This window comes from Pagrus major, chromosome 5, assembly GCF_040436345.1.
Source record: "Pagrus major chromosome 5, Pma_NU_1.0".
Classification (NCBI taxonomy): Eukaryota; Metazoa; Chordata; class Actinopteri; order Spariformes; family Sparidae; genus Pagrus; species Pagrus major.
Genome location: NC_133219.1, coordinates 16,330,490 through 16,340,227, shown reverse-complemented (window position 1 = coordinate 16,340,227; position 9,738 = coordinate 16,330,490).

Here is a 9,738-nt window from a genome sequence, read left to right as displayed (position 1 = left end):
ACGAAGGTAAGTTTCCTAGAACTTTACACAGGTAGGCCTTTGTTTGGCCTGTCAGACTATAAGGAAATGTAGATGTCTGTATGTAAAGGCTAGCATGAACAGGCACAGACACATAGGAAAAGGAGGCTACTTCAAGAACCCTCCTTTTCCTGTGGAGGGTAGTTGTATATATGACTTTAATGACTCAATGAAGCCTTTGATTGAAAGGAATACTGAACCCAAATCCTGGAGTATAAAACTTCTGAAGCAGCAGTCTGCAGAATGGCGGCACTGAAGAGTTTGTATCTTGCTCCTTAACAGACGCTAGGATTCGCTCCTATTGAACAAAACCAGCCATTTTATAGAAATTTTACAAATCCTTCCTGCAGCATAATACATTATCTTTTGTCATTTTGTGTGATCAGTGTGTGAAAATACAGTTTATTATCACTGTTAGCTGGCTAACTTTATCGCACAAAACTATATTACACTTATAAAGATACTATTTACCATCAGAAAAAAAAGATGTGCCGTTTCACCAGGATAAATATTTTAAGGTCACGGAATATCTAAAATTTAGGCCATCATCTATAAACTAAACTGATTTCAAGATGAGTTGCATCGGGATTTTTTTAGAGAAACCCTATAAATATATATATATATATGTGTGTATATATGTATGTATATACATATATATATGTATATATATATATATATGTATTGAAAATCCGGAGTGACATCAGGCAGGAATGACTTCAAGGTAAATCAACATATTTGATAACACATTAGCTTCTGTTGACAACATATAACGTTAGCATTATACCACTTCCTGGATAACATTTCCGTTTGATAGTATTCTGCGATAAGATAGGAAAAGCTTAAATTAATTCTATATTATCAACAAACATCTTGGAAACATTCATTTAAGCCTGGAAGTAAAACGCGTTAAACGAGTGTAACCAAACGGTAATGCTAGCTAGGAAGTGGCTGAATGCTAATGTTAGCTAGCAGGTTATCAAATATGCTTTTTTTTACCTTGAAATATGGCCGATGTCCCCCAGATTTTCACTATCCATCATCTTTTCAGTTCCTGATCGATCGGGAAGTGGTGAAATGAAAATGATTTGTCAGATTCTCTACGTTTATACGACTTGCAACCGAGAAAACAGCAGCATTACATTATCCCAGCATTGGAGCTTCCCATCAGAGGAAAATGCGCGGCGTGTGAAAATGGGCTATTGCGTTTATTTCTCAACAAATGATAAATGACAAAGCAAATATATTCTGAAATGGAAATTCCTGCAAATTTGATGAAATTAGAAAACACAAATCCTTTTAATATTCAACCTTTTTGAGTCAAAACTTCAGGGAAACACTCTTAGTCGCAATGTCTGAATCAGCAAAAGTCGTGAGGGCTAAATGATTTCTGGAGGCTCCATGCTGCACATATGCTCACATATACTTACGCACATACCTATACATGCACACACAGACAGAGCTTCTAGGAAAGGGTTCATAGTACATCCCGTGTCCTCAGGTCTAGTTAGGCAGCCTTGTTAAAATAAGCAAACAGCTCGTCTCGCCCTGTTTGCAGTCTGGCTTTCTCTGGCACTAAATATTGGTGACAGGTGTCTTAAAGCAGGCGCAGCAGCACCTGGACTTCATTATCCAACCAGACACAGCTGGAGCCCGGCCAGCTGCCAAACACACACACACGCACGCACACACACACACACACACAGGAGAGGGACACTCAGTCAGACACAGCTGCACATGTGTATACACTCAGCCAGTGGCGTGACTGAGCACACACACTCACACATACACGTTGCCCACTGTGCACACTCATGCTTAAGCTGGAGCCATGTGCACATACAGGTATGCAAATGCCCTTGCATGAATGTACAGACTCAAAAACACACACAGCCATACACTTGCCATACTGTTAACACAGAGACTTCTGTCTCTGCTGCTTACACTTGTATGACTATGCTTGAGCGCGCCACCATTGACACAATCTGATGCTTTCCCTGTCTCATAACCCTAACCAGGGCTGTCACAGGTGCCTTACCTGCGACCAAACCTCAACCCGCAACTGAGCAGTTGCCCTCAAATGGCCCCTCGACTGCGTGGACTGGACAAAATGTCTTTGATGTTGCTATAATGTCCTCTATTTGATAACCCACCTTATTCTGTCACTTGGCTGAAACATCATCATTTTTTACGCAATGTCCTCACTTTGTCTAAAGGTCCTCATGTTGCAGCAATGCCCTCACTTCACCAGTGTCCCCATTTTGCCAAAAAGCATTCTTATTTTGCCATTTTCCTCAATTTGCTTAAACACTGTTACTTCGGCTTATTGTCCTAATTTTGCTTTAATCACCAAAATGTCCTGACTTTGCCGAAATGCCCGTATAATGGTACAAATCTTCACTTTGCTGTAATGTCCCCACTTTACTAAAATGGCCTAATTTTGCAGAAATGTCTTCATTTTGCCAACATGTCCTTACTTGGCTGAAACTTCCTCACTTCCAACAAAGTTTACTTTGGTCAACTATTCTCATTTTGCCACGATGTCCTCATTTGCCAAAGTGCATTCAATTTATTACAATGTCTTCACTTTGCCAAAATGTCCTCACTTTATTTCTTTATTTTCTTCACTTTGCCAAACTTTCCCCAATTTACTACAATGTTCTTACTCTTCCAGAGTGTCTTCAGTTGGTTGAAGCATCCTGACTTCACCTAACATCCTAACCAAACAGTTTGGTCTCACAAAGACAGAAGGGCTCCCACATGTTGAAGCTCCTGCACCCAAAGCAAAACACATCCAAAACTTCTGCCCCTTTTTATCTCATGCTTTCTTTAGGTCTCTCTCTCTCTCTCTCTCTCTCTCTCTCAAACACACACACACACACACACACACACCAGAATCAGCCTGTTGCCTCTTGCTCGTCCAGACAGGGTCTTCCTCCTTCCTCCTCCCCTTTGCTGTCATTTCCCAGCCAGTCGGGCCGGGCAGGCACAGAGGACAAAAGTAAACACAGTCCCCTCATCCTCACTGTCTCCCTCTCCCTCACCCCTTTGCCGTCCCCACCCTGACGGCCCCCTAGGGCCCCTCGCCTCGCCGTCTTGTTTTTCTAGTGCTGGCAGCCTCTGCAGACAGACAGCAGTAGTCTGTCCCCTGGGAGGCTGGACTGGAGCAGAGCAGTCAGACCGATATATCAGACCAATACTGGACATTATTATCCAATACTGGATATCAGCCAGGCATGCTTGGCCATCTGTAAAGTGAATATCATTGAATTTAAATTAAAATGTTTTTCACAGGTTTAGAATAAGGTAGTGCTTATTTCCTACAGTGAATTTATCAACTTTGATGACAGATTCATTGTTTCATTCATTTTTCCAGCAAAAAAAAATGTCTGCTGAATCAATGACTGTATCTCAAATATTTTTCACTTTTGGAAAAGTGATCAGACAAAACAGGCAATTTGAAAACCTCAACCTGGACTCCGGCTGCTTGTGAGAGCTTCTTTTTTCAAAACTTGTTTTAACTTTTATGTTATCCATAAAATGATAAACAGATTAACTGATAACTAAAAAATCATTAGTTACAGCGCCACAGTAAGGCATCATTACATCCTAAAAGCTCACTTTAAAACCAGGTAAAGTGAGCTTTACAATTCACCTCTAATTCACCCATTCACACACTCACTCAACCACATATGGCAGCAAGCTACATTGCAGGTGCTGGTCTACCCGTCTGGAGATATTCGGGATTCAGTGTCTTTCCCTAGGACACTGACATGTGGACAGAAGTAGTCTTTGATCAGTGGACAACACCCTCTACCTGCTGAGCCTTGCCCCAGTGTTTCAAATTTGAGAGGCACATGTTAGCTCCACATGCAAGCCACAATTATTTAACATATGCTAAAGCACGTCCGATGGGATGAACATCACCTACACAGCTTTACCTCTATTCCTAAACAGATAACTACTGAAAACAAATTAGGCAGTTCACAGGAGGAAAGACAAAATGGCAGCCTTAAACCCAGGCGACTGCTGTCTCATTGTGGTTATGTAAAGACGCAATAGTTAAAAGCATAGTTTCATTTGAGAGATTGATGCTTAGATGGTTGAGACAATTTTGTTGATTAGATATGTTTGAAAACCACTACATAGTTTTAACTTTTTAAATATTTGTGACATTGAAAATTGGTATGACATATTGGTGATTAGTGTTGCTGCCTGCCATATCGGTCAAACTTGGAGAAGGAGTGTGGTGTGGTTGTGGATGTCTGCTTGTCAGCGGGCAGACTCATCCCTTCTGCCTTTTAGCTCCATCAGCCAACTCTCTTCTTTTTACTCAGCAGCGGTCCCCTATCAAGTACACATGCAAAGTGGAAAATGGATCAGGGCCCTCCTTGGCCTCTTGTATACTAGAAAGACTAAGAGAACAGAGGGACAGACAGACAAAGGGATGGAGAGTAATGATTATGCATAAATAGACAAGATAAGAAGGACATAGAAGCCAAGACTCAGTGGACAAGTAAGCAGGGCAGGCTGAGAAGAAGCAGAGTTTAGTTTGCCCTTGGGCAAACAGAAGCCAGGGTAGATTGCTCACACTTGAACCCTGACCTATTTATTGACGCTCTCCTCAGAGCTGGCTTTCCCAGGGAAACGACCAGGCTCAGTTCATCTGTATCACATTCACTCACAATGAAACAAAAAGTAAAAGACTCCCGTGCAGGTTTTTGTGAAGGCAAGTGAGCCCATTAGTGGTTTGTCTCACCACTAAACTCCTTGGAGCAAGTCTGTGCAGTTAAGAGCCACGCTGGTCAAGTACACAATGCTGCTGATGTTGCTAAGAAAGCTTGCTTTATCAGTTTCCAAAGTGCAAAATCACTGCTGTCTTTAAGTATATTCAGTATGAAAACGGTTTTGTTCACAGACATATGATGGAATCATATTATTGAGAGCATAATATGTAATAATTACAGACTTAATAAAGGTAAAGGCTTAACAGGTAAAGGGGCAGAACTTCAGCAACAGAAAATCCAAAGAGAAAATAGTGCTTCTGTCCTCTACATATAATGAATAGTTTCATACTAAAAAGAGTTTGGGTAGTGTATGTGCTTGGGATGTCAGAATAGCATTTGATTTACTTGGAAGTTCACCACTGTTTAATCACAAGTAGACCTAATAACAATTAATAATAATTAGACGCAGCGTAATAATTCAAAATGTTGCTGTAAAGTTTGTAGCCACATTTAGACTAGAGTTTGATCTGAGATATGGGACTGAAGATGACACTGAATCCCATGAAAAGACCTATCAGAGATACAAGCATACGACCATACAAAGTGTTTTGCAAATTGATGACCCAAATACAATTAATGCTGGAAAGTATGTGAATAAGCTGAGCAAATCCTGAACAATTCTTCAAATAATAATTGTAAGCCTCAAGATTTAAACATGATTATAAGTTCTGAAATGGTTCTGAATGTGTAAACTTTAAAATGACCTGACATGAAACTGACATCTAGGTCTCTAACAGGTGTTTTTTAGCTGCATTTAAATGGCTGTTTGTCCATTATATTTATATCAGTGATTGTAGAATAATTATTAGCAATGCCTCTCAGTATAATAGGGGTGTGGATTTCAATTCTAATCACGATGTGGACGTGAAAGCTTCTACATCGATGCATAGATGGAGCATAATTGGGAGTTTGCAGCCCATGTTGATTGGCCACATATCGGAGTTTATGAACTTGCAGGGAAAAAAAACAAACTGGACAACACTCACACTGTGTGTAAAATCTGCCTCACAACAATTACTGATGACGTAAGCCATTTTCACCTGAAGCTAACGTCTAGCCTTAAACAATGCAGCGAGCCCAGGAATCAGCAGAGAATCATCCAACTCAGAGAGGTGTGTGCAGCGGAGTCATGTTTTTGCCCTGGCCTAAAGCTGCTATGTAAAAACAATATTTTTACAGATCACAGCACACTTGTAAGGCACTCGACTGTAGACAGATTTATGTTTTGTTTTTGTGACGTTAATGTACTGAGGTGGGTCACACTGGTTCTGAAAATAGGTAACTTGATATTGTAGACTGGCTTTTTACATAAAAAGGGAATTTAGATTTATCTTGAAAATAGAGGATCAAGGATACATTGAGATGAGGATGCATCAAGCATCGTGGGCTTAATAAAATAAATACTCTGGAAATACACAATTAATACACTGGGCTTAATACAAGAAAAGACGCTGGCTAACTGTAGAACGCTGAGTACCGTTAATGTACTGCTAATACACACCAAACATTTCCTACAGCTGCAGCTTCAAATTTTAAGCATTTGACTGGGCGAAACACAAGTTCACTCTCATAATGAAGTAGGTGAGTCACAGGAAATGCAATGTGTTCAGTGAGTTTAACACTTACAGGGCAAAACAATGATCATTTTCGATATTTGCTGACAGCGGATCAGTTTGAGGTAACAACAAAATAAGTTCTACGATGAAGATCTGCAGGTGCTGGGATGCACACCTCCAACTTCTCAGTGAGGTAGCCAACTACATTTCCCTCATTTACATTATCAAGAACAGGATTGCATGAGGTTTAAATCTGAAATAATGGTTTATAGGTGCCAGGATGTAAGGTGTGTTCTTTACTGTGAACACAAATCCTCCGTCTGCAGCAGTTTAGAGCTGTAGCATCCGCCGTCCTACTAAACTGTGACACATGCATAGTAGAAGTAAAACATGTATAGACTTCTATTTTTTTAATCATAAATAACTACCCGGGGGCATTGCCAAGGTGGCGTCTGAGTGGCAAGACTGGCCTATAACTTTGCTCTACCACCAAACATCTCAAGTGACTCTACCTTTAATACTGACCATAAATGTGCCCGATGCACCACCAGGACTCCATCTGTGTGAGTAGATGTCTTTTTTACATTATTTAGAGTAAATTTAATGAGTTTAGAAAGTAAAACTCAACAGGCGAAATGTGGTGAGACACATCCTGTCATTCTCTGCAACAGTTTAGAGCCACAAAAACCAGAATCCACAGTTTGACAAGTAGCACTGGCACGAATGTTAGCCTCTACCTCACCAGTTTACATACACACACATACTCTCTTACCCACACACATCTCCCAACAGCTGACAAGTTTCCAGACAGACTGGCCTCTCCAGGCGCACACACACACACACACACTCACACACACATGCATGCCTGCACAAAAACACACACACTTCTGAGAGAGAGAGAGACTCAGCATTATTTTGTGGATTTGTTTTGGTCTAGTGCAAAACACAAGTCTCATTGGCTCTGGTGTACCTCGTAAAATACATACACACACACACACACACACACACACACACACACACACACACACACACACACACACAAAGCACATTGCAAACCACACCAGAACATGCAGACATGCAAACAGCCAGAACCCACACACACACTTATGAACACACATCAACACAAACTGAATCACAGACTACACAATGAAGCACACAAAAACTTAACACAACTTACACAAACTCTAACACAAGATTCTGTAAACACAGTCACACTCAAACACAGCATGCACAAACACACAAACATACACACACACTCACAGAGGAGGTTTCAAATATTTACCCACTCACCTCGCCTGCAGCAGTCCAAGGGCGTCTCGGTCTGTGTTGAGGATGCCTCTCAGTGTGTTTGTGTGTATATGTGTGTGTGCGTGTGTGTGGGTGTGTGTGTGTGCGTGTGGTGTGTGTGTGTGTGTGTGTGTGTGTGTGTGTTAGCGTGCCAGCGACAGCGGTGGTGTGTTGTGGTGTGTTGGTGAGGTGCTGCTGTTGCTGTGGAGTGCAGAGGGAGAGACAGACAGAGGGAGGAAGAAAGAGAGGAAGGGAGGGAGGTAAGGTGTGCTCTCCCTGCATCCCTCTTCTTCTTCCTCCTCCTCCTCCTCCTCCTCCTCCTCAGTCAGCAGGAGCAGCAGAGTGGCAGCAGAGGGAGAAGGTGGGAGGATCAGAGGAGTTAGAGAAAAAAAAAAGAAGGAGCAACCCGGCTGGTTGCTCTGCTTTCATTCTCTCTGAGCGTTTGTTTTCTCTAAATCAGACAGGGTTTATTACCGTAGCATCTCAAGTCTGCTGGATTTTAAAAAAAAAGTGCAAATATAAACTTTACATACTGATATTAAACCCATATCTACATTACACCTTCCTACTGTCTGCCTCCATCCTTTTCTAATGAATCTGCTGTTCTGGATCAAGAATATCACTCTGGGAAACAGACAAACAAATGGACAAAGACAGAGACAGACAGACAGATTAGAGACAGAGGGGAACTATAACCTATTTCCCACAGTGCTCTCCTCCCCTGGGTCCTCTGCCTGTACACTGAGCTGAAACATCAGTTTCCCAGAAGAAATGTCCTCATTCGTTTTTCTCAGGTTGGACTGGTATTTTTTTGTAATCTGATAAAGGAGAGTATTAATATAGTAGACACAAAAACCAAACACTCTAGTATGTAAGGGGAAATTCTCCTTGGTGAAGTTTGAGCGACTTGTGATGAATCAGATCTCTTTAATACATGCAGCATGGACAGAAGACCCAAGTAGAAGGTTCTCTGTCGACCATAGACTGTCTTGACTTATATACTGTCAGGTAACAAGAGGACAACAGATGCAGACCTCATGACAGGTGTTAATGTTTGGTGTTGATCACGCCCTCCCCAGTGCATTGACCCTTTGATGCTTTGCAAGACGATGATTGTCAGCTAATCTGACTTCCTGACAACACCCCACACCTCAGCCGGACAGAATTTCAACCAATACATTCTGATGATCGCAACAGGTGGCAGATGCAATCACAAAAAGAAGTAGGATTACTTTAGGTAGAATATACATGATTCACTGCCACTATATATCGCACAAGAGCACCAGCATCTCAGACCAAAAAAAAATCCACATTGGAGAAGATGGCATCTGATGATACACTGCTCGCGAAACTCTGATCAAACTATAAAATTAGCTAGCGCTGATTACATATCTCATAGTTGTTTGCTGCTGTATCGAACCTCAAACCCTTAACCTTTAAAGAGTAACAGAAGTGGAGTAAGAAGAAAGAAGATAGAGGGACAAGATGCCAGAAACAACCTGAAGGTGCTGTATTTTTCATGAGCTGAAAGCGATTATGTTGCCACTAGAAAAGCTACATCACAAGCACAAATTCGAAAAATATGCAACTATTTACGCGCAGGCGTCCACATGTTAATGCATACAATTGCACACAACATCACAAACACAGACCTCCATGGCATATTTCAGCCTCATAGATAGAAAGTTGCGGTTGCGCACACAGCTTTGTGGCCCACTGAACAGATGTGCTTAGTCCAATGATGAGCGTGTGTGTGTGTGTGTGTGTATGTATGGCTGGCAGACGAAGGGATGGGGAGTAATGATTATGCATAAATAGACAAGATAAGAAGGACAAAGACGCCAAGACTCAGTGGACAAGTAAGCAGGGCAGGCTGAGAAGAAGCAGAGTTTAGCAGCTCTCATCCAAGAGGTTTTCTTCATGAAAGTCTGAAACAAAGCCTGAAACAAGTCCACTTATATAGCATATAGAATTACCATGAACCTGGAAACCTGAGAGTCTTCACCAACGTTTTCAATACCAAGTGAAATCCTCCTTTAAGTGATGGTGAATCGGGATTCCTCCTTCTCTGAAACACGCTGAGAAAGACAGGGGAA